The sequence below is a fragment of the Botryllus schlosseri genome, chromosome 7 (assembly GCF_051294905.1).
Source record: "Botryllus schlosseri isolate E-star chromosome 7, Bs_hap1, whole genome shotgun sequence".
Lineage (NCBI taxonomy): Eukaryota > Metazoa > Chordata > Ascidiacea > Stolidobranchia > Styelidae > Botryllus > Botryllus schlosseri.
This window is the reverse complement of record NC_137242.1, coordinates 8,497,102-8,515,822: the sequence shown is the minus strand read 5'-3', so window position 1 is coordinate 8,515,822 and position 18,721 is coordinate 8,497,102. Positions and strand designations below refer to the sequence as shown.

General features: G+C 40.4%; 1 pseudogene; it reads left to right on the top strand.

Moving 5' to 3' along the window:
• Positions 1-9,931: 9,931 nt before the first annotated feature.
• LOC145442345 (2-Hydroxyacid oxidase 1 pseudogene) lies at positions 9,932-11,470 on the top strand (annotated as a pseudogene).
• The last annotated feature ends 7,251 nt before the right edge of the window (positions 11,471-18,721 follow it).

The following is an 18,721-nucleotide window of genomic DNA, read 5'->3' as shown; positions in this document are numbered from 1 at the left end:
TAAAATCAAGACATACCATGCAAAAGCTCATGACGGATCTAGGTAAGGAGCATCGTTAAAATCAATGGAGACCAATACCGGCTTCGCGTAAAATATGTTTGCGATAAATGACGAGTCAGCTCTCACTCGACTTAGGAAACGAAATTACCACTAACACAGTACAGTGACAAACTTGAAACTTGGTACCGCATTCAATACTAACATTAAGACTTACCGTACCAAATGTCATGACCGATCTCGTTATGGAACATCGTCAAAATCAATGGATACCAATACCGGCTTTTGAGTAAAATCTGTTTGCGATACATGACGAATCAGCACACACTCAACTTCGGAAACGAAATTACTACCCTAAACTTTAAGTAGAAACCCTGAAACTTGGGACAATGTTAAATACCACCATCATGACATGACATACCAAGTTTCAAGAATTATCATGGTGTGAAACACCATCAAAATCGACCTATACCAGCAAAGGTCGACTAAACGCATGTGACGGTAACCGAGTTCAGATATAGATACGATTGTTACATCACACCTTAAGGGCGAGCAGGCTATGTTGCCCCGGTTGCTCGGTCATTTTATGAATAGGAGAGAGTAAATCACTGTTTCTTTATTGTGCGCAGATTTGAGAGAATAGACAGTGAAAGCTTGTTATGAGCGCTACCGGGGCATGCCCCGGCTAGGCATTTGCAAAGCGAAAACACGAAGAGAATTCGATTTTCGCAGAGACTTCGCTATATATATGGGCATTTACAAGCGAAAGGACAAGAAGAATACGATTTTTGCTGTGATTTCGGTATATATAGATTGCTGTGCGTCTATAAATGGTAAAGAACTGTTATTGAACAGAATTTTAGGTGGGGCAATGCCCCAGTTGCCCTATAGGACGAGCCGCCACTGGTTTCAACAGATATTGTAAAACTGTGCAATATACACAAAACACATATAGGTTACAATAATAAAAAGCCTTCACCTATGGTAGTAATTTATGCAGGAAAGGGTGATCATCATTGGTTTATTAGCAATTTTATCAGTTCAATACACCACAAAAATGCGATACAATGAAAAGACAGGAATATGTCGAAGCGACAAGGAGTAGTCTATGGAATCTGACACCCACCTTGGCCTAGGCGATGTAAAGAGGAGGCATGCACACTGAATGAAAGTAAAGAAGATAGTATAGAAGAAGAATGCGACAAGAAATAGGGCGGCATGTCATGGGAAGCGAGATCGATAGGTCAGTCGTGGTCCGGTAATCTTGAGGATGGACTGTATTTATTTAGTAGTAATTGCTTGTATTTCGACTTGAATGTGGACATGCTCGTCGACTGTCGGATGGCCGGCGGGATACTGTTCCACACATCACACATCAAATATGCCGGAGCGATGATCTTTTCGGTCGATCATATGATATTTGGACGACGTGGACGCGCGTGTGTTGTACTTGTGCGCTTTTGATTCAGAAGTAAAGAAGTCATTGAAATATTCGGGGCAACGACCGCAGTGAAACTGATACATAAACTTGGCGATTTCTAGTTTCCGCATATCTTCTATGTTTAGGACGCCGATACGATATTTTCATTTGATAATGTTACACCACGAAACTGTAAGTGTTAAAAGCGGAAAGCTGAAAGCTTTTAACGGTGCAGAAAATTATTTATGGAAGAGCCATTTAAGCTAACTGACGGGTAAATGCACAAAACACAATGCCTCGATGGGCCCGCACATTTGCGCTGCGGCCGCGATTGAAATAAGGTGTCAAGTGAAGTTGAATGACTGAATGATGCTGCTGCATTTTATTCAACAGCAGTTGCCAAAAGAAAATCTACTCCATCTATCATCGTATTTCTGAATTGGTATCTGAAAGGGGAGTACGGTATAGTCGCATTGATTTACGATAAATATTGAATAAAGTGTTTCCGCTGTGTCTGAAAATTATATTTCATGATTTTGTACTTTAAACATTCTGTTGGTGCTCCGTTCATTCTCTATGTGAGTAATCCAAAGCAATGTATTAGATGTGTAGTTAAATGTGCATTATGGAATATTTTTATGACTCTGCGAAATTACTTGATCCGCGAATGCTTGCAGATTGTCGTAGGTGTTGCGGGGAATAGCAAAGGTTAAGGACCACTGGGTTATAGGCAAGTCTACGCTCCAACTAGCATACCGTTGGATCGACATATCTAGTAATACCAATGAATTGATTACATTCGAGTCGGTCCGAAAAACACGGGATTGAGTCATTAAGCCAGTAACATCCAGTATTATCCAATTTAGCCGTTGAAACAAAAAAAAATACGTATCTGAGTGCGAATCAAAACATGGTGAACTATTCTTCGTGTCGAGACTTGCACGCGGTCTTATATCATTCTCGACTCTACATTATGTCGGCAATTCTATACAGATGCGTATTACTTCATTCTGCATTTGCTAACGGAGCGCTTTAAAGAGTGCAAGAACTATGCTATTCGAATTACAAGGCAAGCGTTACTACGTTATCTCGAAAAGATGGGGCGTGCTACTGCTGGGCTGTTGGATGCTATTTATGGATATGCTGGGTTATTGTTTCTTTTCCTTTATCAACGATATAACTTCATGGTATTTTCATACCACTCCTGGGCAGACGGATTGGCTCGCTTCGACTCACTTCATCGGCAGAGCGTTTGGTGGTATTGCGATGTGCTTATTCTCTGAATGGGCGGGATTGCGAAACATCGCCGTGACTTGCTCAGCGTTGAATCTCGTCGCATCACTCATGATCTGTGCCGGAGTATTAATGGACGTATTTCCAATTGCAATCGCGGGTGCGTTTGTTAACGGCGTTTCGTCGTTGGCCCTGTTGACTGTTCTGCAAAATGTCGCATTGATTTGGTTTCCACCGAAAGAGAGAGGTATAGTCACATCAGCTCCTTGGGCTGCAAGACGAATATCTTTGGTGGTGTCAGTCCTTATTTCGACCAGAACCATTGGATCATCTATTTTCGAGCACCACGCTGATACGGAATGGCATTACAACGGAACCGTCGAAATGAAATCACAGTTCAAAGTTACATACTCCATCGCATTCGGAACGTTTGCTTTTCTGTCTTTGTTGTGCTGCGTTTTTTCAGGAATATACGTCACAGACACGCCGCCATTTTGTGAGGACGATGAGCATTGGGAAGATGATAGCAACGAGGGCACTCCGATTATCCCGAAAAGGAAATCTTTCGATCTAAGAAGAGAAATTCATGAACTAATTTTTGTGTTTAAAAACCCGTCTTTAACATTGTCGTTTCTCATATCGGTTTTCGTAACGACGGATGTAACTCTTGGCTTCATTCTCATATCATCAATAGTTGTGAAAGAATTCCCGGCGGCCAACGACCAAACCGTAGGCATATGTCTATGTGTGGGTATCATCATCGGCTCAGTCGGCTCGGTGATAACCGGTGCTATAATTGACCGATTCAAGAAGCCACGAATAACTTTCCTATCTCTAACTGCCATAGCAGCAATAACTCTGTCAGCTTTTTCGTTATGTATCCATATTCGTAATTTACCTGGAGTCTATACCGCATATCTATTAATGTCAGTTCCCAGGGAAGGACTGTTGGTGTGCGTTTTCCACCGCGTAGCAGCGATCGTATCAGATCAAACGCATTCCGTTCGCATCAAGGTGTTTAGCATCGTAGTAATGTCCGCAGCTCTAAGCATAGTTGCGAGCACCACTGTGATCCGTGTACTCGTGGATACTGTCAACTCGGCGTTGGCAGTCTTGTTTCCGCTACCCTTTCTATTGCTGACTGTTGGTATTTATATTTTATGGTCACGGCTGCAAGATAGTATTCGCGGCTAACTTCGATAAGGTAATGAAGTTGGATGAGCGAATTGAATATTCACCAAAAATTACTGCTAGAGATGATGTGAAATCCTGAAAGATTCTGATTCGTGTGAATGGGAACTTTTATAGAGGGTTCACCGTGAGCACGATCTTTAGAAATTCGACGATGTCACATCTCAAATACGAGTCATCGAATTTCAGTTAGCGGTAAATGTATAAACTCATGAACAACAAACTTCTTTTAGGATAAAGTATTTCTTTAGGTTTGCGTTGAATTTCCTTGCCATAGTTGCCGCTTGACTTATGATGTTTCGAGTAATAGGAAGTTCGCATTCAAGTAGAAATTTTATCGAAGGCATCGTTATTATTAATATACAACGATGATGATAATGATAATAATAATATTTTGTATGAATAAAATCGACATACCTACCGTTTAATATTAAAAGAGCAAAATTTCATGGCAATATGTGATAAGTGATAGTAATTTAGAGTCAGTGAGCATTAGCGACATATTTTCATATCATGGAGACAGCGACCTCTAAGTCATGTTATTTTGGCATGCCGTGCATTCTTAAGTTAAGCTCTACTGATACGCTTGCAGCGCTTGTGCTTATGTGATATCTGCGGCTATACATTTGCTTTCCTGCTTATAAATTCTCTTTTCAGATCATGAATTAATGATGCATATGTTTTTTTTTCACTTAAACAAATATATACTCTTACGTAGCCTTCCTGAAAGTAAAGTATTTATAGGATTATAGGTAAGCTATACTTCGAATGCCATGCACGTAAAATGATATTAATTTATTGTATATACCAATGACCAGTGTCCACGAAACCTTCAAGTTTGATGGACGGTTGATAACCTATACTTAGATTTTTAGAATTAAAAAAATCACGAAGTCGCTTTGCTCCATAACTGATTAAACTTCAGGACTCGCCTAAACAGACTGGCCATATGAGATGTAATATTCTACTGTGCAAACTCATTTTGATTTCCAAATTGCTATTAGCCTATATAAAAACAAAGACATTGCTGTTTAAAGATGTTTTGTTGGGGACGCGGCAAAAATTCATTTGGAAAATCTTCCTCTCTGATATGCATAGCGTTAATTTTTCAATATTGTATTATTACGTCATACTTTGCCAATTCGGGTTTCGTTTGAATCTCTCTCTCTCTCCATGCCTATTATTGTGCCGTTAACTGTAGATAAGGGGCACACAAAAAGTCTTCGAGTTAATAAATTCTTTACTGCAATGAATGTAGTTGTGAAAGCAATAATTATTATGATATTATTTTCGAGAAAAGTGGTTTTGTTACCGTTTACCTCTAGCCTCCAGTTAATATTTGCACAAGACAGATGACATTTGAACGATAATTGAGCTACATTTGAACTATGAAAGCGGGGTCTCTGATGGTCCAGACCAAAGACAGATCCGCGAAGACAAAAAGGTTGAGAACCACTGGTATATGCATTATATGACATATCTAGATGAGATAAGCATAGCCTGCATAGGGCTGCATTTCAAACAAATAGTTTTTTAAAACAATTTGTTTAAAACATGTTTCAAACAGTATTTTTAAAAGATTGCTTTTTCAAAAATTTCGTTTTTGTATTTTTTTCAAGCTTTGTATAATTATGCTATAATTAAGTAAATGCTTTCGATAAAAAATGTAGTATGAGCCTACGGACGATTTGCCGCCAATATAGTGGACATACACGATTTGGATTGCGGATAGAACCCGCAAAATAGTCATCGGTTCAACAATTATGGCATGGATAGATCACTGGTTCTCAAACTGGGGGCTTGGAAGTACATGAGGGGATGGGAAGGGGGCGAAACCATCTGAGAGAAATAATAGCCCGAATATCATATTTGAAAATACTTTCAACCAGGGATGTAACCAAGTCATATTGTTGGGAGTCACGAGTCAATCTTGCTTTTGTGGTTTTGACTCGCGTCAAGTCCAAGTCACAGTATTGAAGTCATGTTCAACTTATGTTTTCAATCCTGCTTGGGTGATATCGAATTCTTTGCTTGCCAAACATCCTTATTTTGTCCCTATCAGAGTCTTGGCACATGTTCAATTAGGCTGATAACGGACAGCTCCTGGCCCTATTTACCGATGCTACAGATAGACGAGACAGGCCGCCAATCTGATAACTTTACTAATCTTAGAGCTTTACATCAAATATCTGTCTTCTCAGTCTGATACATCACAAATACAAGCATAGAGTTATTATTGCGAGCACATCGACGACTGCTCACAAATAGCTTATTATAGAGAACCAACGAATTCACGTCTAGATACCAGCTGATAGAGAATCAACAGATGCCTGTTTATGTGGGGGTACAGTTTTTCTTTCACATTATCAGGTGGTTGACTAAAAAAAGGTCAACTTTCCTTCTCAGCTCCCGAAATAGCCGCCAAAGCGTTACTTCAGTGCTGATTTACGGTAACTTCGTCGAATTTGCCTAACATTTAACAAAAATTCTCATAAAAGAGGACAAAACCTCAAAAATTAGACTACTTCTTAAAATTGTTGAATTGCCCAAAAGAACTCAAATTTGGCTCAATTCCAATCAGTAGAAAGCAATGCTATGAGAGACAATTTTGGATTAATGACAAATAGAGATTTTCGAATTTTATCGGCTACCTCATGATATTGTTAGATTGTATAAAAATATGATTCATAGCAAATTAGGTTCAATTCCAACTAGAAGAAGCGAAGTTATTAGATTGGAATATTTTGGATATGAAAAAATAGTCGGCTTACTACTATAGTATGTAATTATAATATTATGAAAGAATTTCTCACTAAAAATACTCCATTTATTTTCAAATCTAAGTATTCTCCTCTCACATCATTGATTCTACTTTTTCAAATGAACCCAGATTCAGTGTTCTTTTTATGCAACATAACAATTTTATCAAGTAGCCACCCAGTAAAATAAAAAAGGAGTTATTTTAGAACAGCCATATTGTAGAAACATCACACAATATTAGCCCTTCATTATTACTCACGTGCATAATGCGCATACCTAACAAAACGTCAAATGGAGGGGGGTACTGTGTGTTTTCACAGACAGCAGATCAAATCAATGAGTTACACTTCAAAAATACTAATGTGGAAAAGAGATTCTCAGATATGTTAAAGCGGCATGGCCTTAAAATAAATACACATCTACTGTATACACGTTCCACTAGGGCACTAGATACAGGAATTGACAAGCATTTTTGAACCACACTGAAGGCATTGAATTCTCATTCTTTCTAGTCGCCCAAAAATGCAAAGAATCATCGCCTTCAAATCTACGCATGAGCTTATCAGTCTCTTGACCATCTGAGTCATTTCATTGGCTCTAATTGAACTTTGCTTCGATTGTTTGCTTGTATAATTGAAAAGTCTTTGATTGAGGAGTATCTATTACCTCTACATCACTCGATGATTTTGTACAATGCATTGCTACAATGTACCATTGTATGCTGTTTTTACGGCGGCATATCTGATATCAGGTTGAGTGCAACGCAAGCAGTGGTGACAAATAGCGATGTCGCCAGAATTCGTCAGATGTGTTGATCTAGCCAATACGATTCGCAAATTTCTTCATCTTCAAGTCATATAAAATAAGCCGAGTCAATGACTTGCATCGAGTCATGCGTAATGACTCGAGTACAAGTCGAGTCAATCCAAATATTTACTCGAGTCGAGTCATTTTCCCATTTCAAGAAAATGACTCTAGTCAAGTCGAGTCACAAAAAAATCGTGACTCGAGTCATCACAACCCTGCTTTCAACAGTTATGAACTTACATGCCGCCAAACTATGCGTTGGGATTGCTGACATTCATGTTGCTATTTTTATATATTTTTTTGATATGACGATAAGGGGACGTGAAATTTTTCATTTCCATCAAATGGGGCCGTGTCTAAAATAGTTTGAGAACCACTGATCTATAGATATAGATCATTAGTACGAAATGGGTGTTTTGATGATGATGATATTGAACGCCGACCGTAAAAATGCTGTATAACGATGCAGTCCTGCTTAAAGTTAGTTTTGAGCTGTTTATGACAGTGGTCGGAAGCCTTTTTCGTCCAAGGAGCCATATCGACCCTATGTTTTCAATTGTCAATGTCAACCCCTGTGACATCACAATTAGAGATTGAAGACGCCGTGGCAGAAAAAATCATGTTTCAAATTGATTTTTGTTTTAAATGCTACCCTAAGTATACATGTCTACAATTGCACATGCATGGATCGAAAGCCGAGGACATCCAAAAAGTATGACAACTGATCGCGAAATTTTTACACTGGTGACTAAAAAGGGTCAACACCCAGTCCTAATATCACTTGTCAACGGCCTAATTGACAAGCGGACGCCTAAAATTGGTCAACACCCCGAAACAGTCCTAATCACGACTTCAGTCCCGAAAATACGGACAAAATAAGGACATTTTTCAGAAACAAGGACAATCAAGTTTCAAAATATACTGTCCTTCAAAATATGAACAAATATTAAAAGTTTATTGACGGTATGGCAGTCTTGGATAACGAATCCAGCAAACAAAATTGCAGGTTAGTATGCTCAGCGCTGACTGGATATACAGGCGGCGTAAACTATGTTCGAGTCGACCTATCTACTAATAAAATAGTTAGCATTTGCTTCACAAGCGTGGCTAGATCAGCTCCTTAAATCAGATCGCAAATGGACAAAATCCAAGTGGAAATGATGCAGTTGAAATTTTGTCGGCATTACAGGAGCTATTGAATTACAAGTTGTCGACGCAAGAATCGAAACTGATAACATAACAAGAATGCTAAATACTTTAAACCAGGGTTCGCCCGTAGCCCGCGAGAACCAAATGAGCCACTCGCGGTCGTAGTTGAGAATGGGAGATTAGCAAGACTAACCGGAGAAGGGTTTCATATGAGTAGAAGTTGAATATGTGTCAGTCAACCCTAAGCAACATACGAACGCAGTGTTTGATCGCGGCGTTGCCCGCCTTCGCCCACGTGGAGGCTCAACCGGAAACTAGTTACTATTCCTGAGTCTCGACGCGGAGATTGGCCCTTCGGTGCGCAGTGGGGCAACGCAACTGAGCCCGAAGACGCTGGTGTGAGTCTCGGTCAGTGATAGTTTTCTGTTCTTGGTAAGTGGCGGAAACTCTGCCCAGTGGTCTGAATGTTCAAGTCAGAGGTGGGCAACCTGCGACCGTCTACACGTATTTTAATTAGTAGCCTATATGCTGGCGGCTGTCAACATGCACATAGAAATTACGAATCGACTCCAAACATTTCGAGAGATAATAATTAAAAAATACTTAAATTTTCCGCATCTGCACTTTTCGATTTTAATATAGTAGCGCCCTTTGCTCGAAATATACAGTTTTGCGTTTGTGAATGTTTAGGGACTCTGCTGTGAGCTTTATCCGCAATCACACAACATCAAGTGCGAAATACGCTACATGTAGGTAGTCAGCGAATGGTGTTTATTCAACCTATCAATGAAATTTATATATAAGATCACATCGTTGTCCAATGTAAAAATCTAGCAAGCGTACGGAGACCATCTTGATTTGATATTTTTATTGTACCATAAAAACCAAATCTGTGTGATGGGGGCGTTGGCTACTCCTGTATAGTGTATATGTTGTTAATGGGATAATATCGGTAGCAAGTATGAAAGCCGTTTTACTTTCTGCTCAATATCAGGGGGGTCGATGATTCGAAAAAGGTTGGGAACCTTTGGACTCTGACCATGTATTTTTGAAACCGAGTCAATTTTTACGAGTTTACGACCACTTGTGATGTCACTAAGGGTGTAGGATCTAGGTTATTATGATATAATGACTTTGAATCTAATTTTATCACTATGCATTTTATTATGCAATGTAGATGGGTGTTGAACAACAAAGTGCGATGGGCTGCAATACCTCAAACAATTTTGCGAAAGGCCATAGGAATGTGATCGCGAACAGACTATTGACACCGGTATATGTTGGAACACTTCCGAATTAGTTCAATTAAACTCGGTGTTATTTTGAAATATCCGTTCGTGCGATTGATTCGCATTGACATTCAGAGAAGAGACGTCATCCTTCAAGCAGACCCTGTCTTGGCTTTAACGCCATGATACCATTACGTTAGTAAAAAAGTGTTATGGTAAAAATTCATTCCTATAGGATTTAGCTGTGGCATGAAGAACATCGCTATCGACTTCGTTCTATCAAAATATATATACGAAAGCTCCCGTGTCTCAGATTGTGCACGAAAATTGATCATCAGCTCCTGAAATGTTATTTTGTACATACAGATGGATATATCGAAACTTGACGACTGCGAATGCGTTAATGACTTCGCAGTGCTCGCCGAAAAGCGTGTGCCCGCGAATCACATGATGTATGCAAATACCGGGGCGATGGATGAACAGACGCTTCAAGAAAACAGCATTGCTTACTCAAAATGGTGGTTTCAGCCGAAATGTATGCGGGGCGTTTTGGATATATCTTTGAAGATTACCATCCTGGGTCAGAAACTCAGCTTTCCGATAGGCATCGCTCCTACAGGTCAGTTGAATATGTTCTCGGATGGCGCTGAAATCGACGCCGCCCGTGCAGCCGCATCTCTCGGCACCGTATACACGGAAAGCTCATTTTCCTCTGTCCGGTGTGAAGACATCGCAACTTCTACTCCAAATATCTTGCATTGGTTGCAGCTGTATATGTTGAAAGACAGAAATGTTACCCGGCGACTTGTAGAAAGAGCCGAGCGCAGTGGGGTGAAGGCACTGGTGCTAACGGTAGACTGTCCGACTTCGGGAAAACGATACCGCTATTCGCAAGTTAAACCGATTGAAGTGAAGCTCTCTGAGTTTGATGATTTAAACGGCGACTGGATAGCCATTGCTGAGAACATATACAGCTGCCGCACGACATGGGAGTACCTCGATTGGCTAAGATCGATCACACATTTACCGATCGTTGTCAAGGGAGTGCTTACTCCGAAATCAGCACAAGAAGCTGTGAATCACGGTGTGTCTGCAGTTTGGGTTTCCAACCATGGTGGCAGACAATTAGACGGCGTGTTACCCACGATATATGCGTTGCCCGGCATTGTTCGAGCCGTCGACGGAAAATGTCCAATCTTCTTTGGTGGAGGTATTCGTTCCGGTGGTGATGCGGCGAAGGCCATTGCGTTGGGCGCAGACTGTGTCTTTGTGGGTCGGCCGATAATCTGGGGAATCGGAAGCGGAGGGGCGGAAGGCGCGAAAAGAGTCCTCGAAATTCTCTCCGACGAACTTTCGACGACGATGAAGCTTCTTGGCGTGGCTTCGATTGAAGAGCTGAAATCCGAGCAGGATTTGGTTGTGCACGAATCGAAAATCATCGCCGAATTTTCTTAGGTATGGATCATGTCATGGTCAGGTCACAGCGTGCATCAAAACTGCCAGTATGGCCTCGTCGAATGAAAGTGTGATGCTGTATATGTGTGGCATCCAAGCCATTTCAGCGTTTTGGGTATGTTTGTACAATGAACAAAATGCACTGTTTTTTTCACTGACTGCATTAGTTTTTAACTGTGCACTTCTGCGTTACGAATATGGAAGATCAGAATCAAAAAAAGGCAATTTGTTCCTTGATATCAAATCACGATCTAAATTCGGTACATTCTACATCCACCGCGAAAGGCTGCTATTTAAGAGCTGCCAGTGCCTTAATCAGTACTGTTCGAGACCACCATCAGTCTTATCTAGCGACACCTCGGGTATGCGTGAAGTATTCGTAATCCATTATAGACTTGATAGGACTGCGTTCATAGATTATGATTAGGGCGGTTTTTTTTTGACATGTCAAAATTTGTCAAAATTTTGTCAAAATTGCAGCGTTAGGTCAAAATTTGTCAAAATTTTTCATAAAATTAAAAAAATTTTGACGTCTGCATTTTGTTTGCATCGTAGATTTAGCACTGTCGGTGAACTTATAATATGATTTTTTACCGCTTTTAGCCTATTTTATAGGCCTACCGTTGTAAACGGCTAATCGTCTGCTCATTGTGAATCATAAACGGTAAAAAAAACAAATAATAGGTAGACATGGTGTTATGGTCAACGTACCGCAATATCCTAACTGAAGAAACACTTCTTGTGCATTGCATCATTCTTATATTAAGAAGCGCATGATGAAAAATTGTGATGTAGACAACATTGTCAGAATGAAGCAACACGGTGTGTCACCAGCACCAGCAGTGTACGCACAACTTGAGTGTTGTCGGCCAACAACTGCTGCTGTTGAACGTCCTTGACAAGCTTCTTAGTAAGGACGTGCACTTTCTGCCCAAGAATGTAGGAAAGCATCTCTCGTTGTACTACAAAATATTTTAATTATTTCTACCATAATACATATTGTAACCACTGGAATTGTTCATAGGGCCAGATTTCGTTAAAATATTGTTTTTTCATGTAAAAATATGCCTGTTTCTAAGCCAAAAACGTTTTTTCAGGCCAAACTACTTCGTTAGGACAGTCAGTCCAAACCAGAAATGAAGATAAGTGGTGCAATTTTAACATTATGTGGGAAAACACCTAATTTGCATACGTTAGGTCAAAATTTGGTCAAAATTCATTTTTTTTAGGTAAAAAAAAGTCAAAATTTTGATTTTTTAGGTCAAAATTTTCTTTTTTTTAGGTCAAAAAAAAACCGCCCTAATTATGATATTCAACACTCGCACATGACCCATTTCTTATTCGGTACAAATTCACTTGAATGCATATAGGCAAATAAAAAGAAACGAAAAATGTTTCAAGCTGTTGAATACATCTAATCTATAGGACCTTGAATAGGATTGTAAACCAAGTACACATATATCGTGAATCAATGCGCGAAGAAACAGCATATAAAGGTATCCTCCAGTAACTGCATCAGATTTGAAGATGGCATAGGTACAAATGCTACTGAATAGATCTTCGGTGCGCAACTGAATCTTGCTAAAAGGCTCACCCGATAGAGTTCATTTTATTGTTAACATACCAACACTCCGTTTTCACTTCTCTTCTTGGAAATTGGTCCTATCGTCGACAACAATACAATGTAGAGTAGAACAATTTCAAGATAAGAAGTTAGTGAATTTCATTGCTCGACTAGATTCACTTTTGTCACAAATCTCAACATGCTGCGCGTGCGTGATCTTTACTCAGCATTAGATTTCGCAATGGGCATGGTGAAGCAAAATTTGTAAGGTAAAGTCACTGATGCATATCGAATAGCCATAAATTGCTCATTTTCAACACCGCGAGAAAACCGCGCTGGATATCACTCGTATAGAGAATATATGTTTTACATGAGGTTATTCTTTGACCTATGGTTATCGTTTCAAACTACTCGGACCTCCGGCACGTCTGTCGTATACGCGTCCGCAGTTACCGAGCTTTCGAATGCATTTCAGCCGAGAAGTCAAGTAAACCACCAACACGTAAAATACTGACATTTAGCCAACCAAGTCCAACTAAGTCAACCGCAATAGCGTGAGATGTCAAGCAAAATTCAGGAAGATTTTAGTCTCATGACATTACAAGTTGGTTCTTAGTTTTATGCTGACGTCGTGGAATAGGGATAATAGATGTTTCCAGTGAAATTCTGCCCTTTCAAAAATTGTTCACATGATGGAACCTGCTAACGTTCGTTAGCGAACACGTCAGTGTTGCCGAGGTACGCTTATACTGAAAACGAACGTGAAGCGAACTTTCGTTCCATTCTTGTCGCTGAGCATCATTAAGTTATTTTTAGTCGCTTAAGCGTTACGATGCTTTTCGTTACACGGAAATATGAGTGCCATAAACATTTCCACACCGACATAACTATGTAGCTGGATTATTCGATTAAATGTATTGTCGCAATTTTGTGCAATACATTTCAGAGAACCGTGTGATATGAGTGGATGTATTTTTCTGCGATATGTTAGTATTGTCTCATGGAATCCCATTTAAAGACAGAGATTTATAGTACCAAGGTCAATGCTTCTTCCGGAAATTATGCCAATTGCGGAAGCGGAGCGGAGCGCTCGAGATATCGTTTTGTCAATTGACTTTGGATTGAACACGTACAGTTTTGCGTGAGTTTTTGCAGTTGACTTCAATGAAGAGTAACGACCGAGAACCAGACAGTCATCTTCAGTCGCATTACCTTTATGATAGCATTGGTTAGACCAGTGGTTCCCAACCTTTTTCGACTCATCGCCCCCTTATCAATCTGGACACAAATTTCCACCATCCCCCCCACATATTTGCGGATCCGAAAAAGTGGATATATAATCGGGTAATTTATTCACCTAACTCTGATGGCTGGTGATTTTACTAACAAAGGCTATTTTCCAAGGTGATAGATGCTCGGAAAATTTGTTTCCGCGTCTATTTTCCGTTGAGTTGACCTATTTTTGCATCATATTCATAATAGGGCCTCTTCACGTGCATTTTTGACAGTGTTAATTGATTATATTCCACCGGATGTTCTAACATCTTCGCCACCCCCCAATCGCCTCCTTTGGCATTTTCGCCTCCATGTTACTCAAAATCGCACCACTGGTATAGACGTTCCTGTCCATTGTCCATGCACGCGCACGCGACCTGAATGCAGATCGGCGATGCGTGCCGAGGTTGTGACGCGCATCTGATATGATGAACGTGGGTGATGTTTGCTGCTCGAAAATGATTGATATTGGATATTTTTGAGAAAAATCGCTAGGATATGGCTAAATATTTTTCAAAAGTCGCTGAAATTATCGTTAGTCGCTAGATCAGTGGTTCTCTACCTTTTTGTCTTCGCAGACCATTTTCGGACCTTCACGGACCCCCGCTGACCCCCACGAAGTTTTAGTTCAAATTTAGCTCAACTATCGTACAAACGTCATCTGTCTTGTGCAAATGATACCTGTAGCCTTAGTGATAAATGTTTTTTGCTGTACATTTAGATTTATTATGGCATCCCTTGTGCCGTCAACCAGAGATCAGATAAGAGAATAAGCGGTCAAGCAAGAGTGATATAGTCATACACATAGCTAAGAAATGACGTCATACCTTACTACTCAGTACTACATACTTACAGGGAATCATCATCATAACACATACAATAAACCCACGTAACAATAAACATCATCAAAATGACTTTTATCAAAAAATAAGACCATACTATTCATGTAGAAATTGGGTTGACTTCTATTATTTGAAAGCGAATTCCGCAACTGCATTTCTTGCAATAACTGGTCGTGTCTTAAAAATCCGCGCCTTCGATTTGACATGAACGAGTGCCAAAAATCCGTTACCATAATATAGATGGTGGCGAATGTAATAATAATGCGGAACGCTTCCGACGACACATTTGGGTACGATCGCAACAAATTGACAAACAAGCCTGGTCATTTTTATATAGCAGCTTATCTTGAAGTTATTATGGAAAAATGGTTATGTAGTGCAGAAGAAAACGGATTTTTGTTAACGAAATTCGAAGTCACGGTGATTGACCTTACTCCTCCAATATTTCTTTCCCACAATCCCCAACAAAACATCTCCAAACAGCCAAATGTTTGTATCAGTGGGCTATTAGCCATTTAGCAATTAAAACGAGTCTGCACAGTAGGATATTTCGTCTCAGAAGGCCATTCTGTCGATGTGAGCTCTGAAGTTTTACTAGTAATGAAGCGTCTCTGCCTCTTGATTTTCCGAATTTAAAAAAATACACATTAGGTTGTCAAATATTTTAAGGCTTCGCGGACCCCCTGAAAATGCTTCGCGGACCCCCAGTTGAGAACCGCTGCGCTAGATCGATATTTTTTGTCGCTGAACCGAATGAAAAATCGCTAGATCCAGCAACAGAATCGCTAAATTGGCAACACTGAGCCATTACTGTACTATTCCGTATCAAATGATAGCATTATATTAGCTTTCGTGCACAGTATTCGGGTTTGCTTGCTCATGCAGAAACAGCTCATCTTTGATTATGATGTAATAACTGCGGTAATTTCCTTAAGAATAATAAACGTTCGCAAACAAAGCATTGGCAATAGGTTAAGACATTTCGTATACAAGTTAAAGAGGTGTAATCACTGTAATGGGAGGCAAATTTCCTTGACTTGAAACGAACTACTTTTCACGTATCGCATTCTGGAATATTGATCAAGTATTGAACCACTGTTCTATAGACATCGATCTGACATAAATTGAAATTAGCAACAAACCCAGCATTCAATTAAGTATATTTGGCTGAACGTTCTAACATTTTCGCCCCCCAACGCACCCTAGTCGCCCACTTTGTCATTTTCGCTACCTTATTTCTAAACATCGCCCCTGGGGGTGATGTCGCTCACATTGAGAACCACTGGGTTAGACGAAAATACGAGTTCCATAATCATTTCTTCACTGATATAACTTCGCCACGCAGCATATCTTAATACCAATCAATCAATCGACGCAAGACAGCTCCTGTGTCGCGGCAGATTATATGAAAATGTTTCAACATATATAACAACATATTTTGTGCTGATGGATACATCGAAGCTTGATGACCGTATATGTATCTAGGATTTCGCAGCGGTCGCTGATAAACGAACGCAATCGAACCAAATGACTTTTCTGAATACTGCGGCGAGGGAGGAGCAGACTCTTGAAATAAAACTACACCACCTTCCGCAAACGAAGAGTCTAGCCAATATGTATGCGGGACGTCGCGGACATATCCTTGAAATGCATAGGTATGGAGCAAGAGCTCAACATATTCATAGGCGTGGCTCCTACATGCACGCCAGCCTAATTGGTTCTTGGATTGCGTTGAAATCGATGCCGCCCTTGCCGCTGAGTCGGAACTGTGTATACGGATAGCTCATTTTCCTCTATTGCGTGAGGACATTTTATCGTCAACTTTAAATAGTTTATATTACTTATAGGCCTACACCTATATATGTTGAAGGACAGAAATAATGCGAAGAAGTCGTTTGCAAAAATCGTACCTCAAGCAAAGACCAGACAAAGGAATTATTCATGATCGGGCGCAAATAACCTTATCGGCGATAAGCGCCAAAAATTGTCCAATAAAATACAAATACAAATACCACGAATAAACTTGTAGAATCAGCTGAGAAGAGAGGGGCGAAGGTTTTCGTACTGGCAGTGGATTCAATTTAGCAGAGCTAATTCGCTCCAACGAGAGTTTTCGGAGTATAATGTCTCGGAAGACTATTACGAGAGTTTTATTGAGAACATACGAGAATTTCGCACAACGTTGGAATACTTCAATTGGTTCAGATCAATCACACGAATGCCGATCGTTATCAAGGGCGTGCTTACTCCCGTAGCGGCGCTTGAAGCTGAGAATCATGGTGTGTGGGCAGTCTGGGTTGTACGATGTAGGCGTAAACGGGCATTGTTCAAGCTGTGTGAAGAAGATTCCCGATCTTTTTTGACGGGGGAATATGCAGTGGAGGTAACTTTACGAACGCAATTGCGTTAGGGGCAAACTGTGTCTTAGTCGGGTGACCGATAGTATATGGGGTGTCGCAAGCGGTGGGGCCGAGGGGGCCAAAGGAGTTCTCTATATAGTCTCCGACGAATTATTCACGACGATGAAGATTATTGGCGTGACTTCGTTTGAAGAGCTGAAATCCGACCCAAATTTAGTGGCGCACGAGTTCAAAACCACGGCCGCTTCTTCGTAAATATGTTTCACGGAATCGTATAGCGTTGTTGCGTGCAAATGGAAGTGCGCGTCGGGCGTACAAAAAGCCCTCATCTCTACCATAGTTGCTATCAAGGAGTATATTCCTTGAATATTAGTCGTTTCTGTGCTATGTGTATTTCTGCGTAAGAATGTTGGTTTACTGTGTTTTTTTTATTGGTAATATTTGTTTTGAGATCATGAAAGTGCGTTGTGTTGCTCTTCATTTTAGTAGGCCTAATACAGGGGCGGGCAACTTCTCTGGTTGGCGGGCCTGATATTGAAAAATGTACTTGTACAAGTACTTGATGGGTCGGGTTACAAAATCGATACTTCAATCGCGTATTTATCCACATATACAAGCAATAAGTCGAATTTAATGTAAACATTATGTTTAAAGCATAGAGACCAAAACAGTATGTAACGAATGTATTAACCTAATGTACTTCAATAGCTGTTGAAGTCAATCAGACATGTGTGGTCGATTACAGTTGTCAACAAGTTCTTCGAACGCTGGCTGCATGTCGGATATAGAACCCCTTAGTAAAGCATGAACCGTTGCGACACCAATGGGTTGTGGGTTTGAGTCCGACCGAAATGGACTCCAGAATTCGTACGCAAGTGTTGAAGGTTCATCCAGGCTCCTCCTCACCATGTCATCCGCGTAAGCGGTGTCTTAAAATGCCTAGAAGTGGGCCCCGTGCAACAAGTCGGCAGCTAGGGAATCAAAATAAAGCAAATCGGTTTGGTGTAAATGCACATTGTAGTTGATTAACACCGTAAATACCACAAACAAACAAACACCCCTGCTATACGGGTGGGAATCTACACCCATGGCCCACGAAACCCTAACCCAGCTCAGCTACGGTTGAAATCGAGTAAAACATTTCAATCCAAAATATGCAAGTACGACGGAACGTAGGAAGGTATGCGGGTAGGCACCCGGAATTTTTGATCTCGATATAATTTTTAGAAACTGTCTCACGATCCAGTCGCCCGCCATACATATGTTGCCCGCCACTGGCCTAGTTAGTAGCTTATAGATCGGGACTGTTTGAAACCTATGAAGAGAACGCTATACGATACAAATCAGCATGCAGACAGGTCATCAGTTGAGCGCTTTTTTGACATATCAAAATTTTGTCAGCATTGTAGCGTTAGGTCAAAAAGGGTCTAAATCGTTCA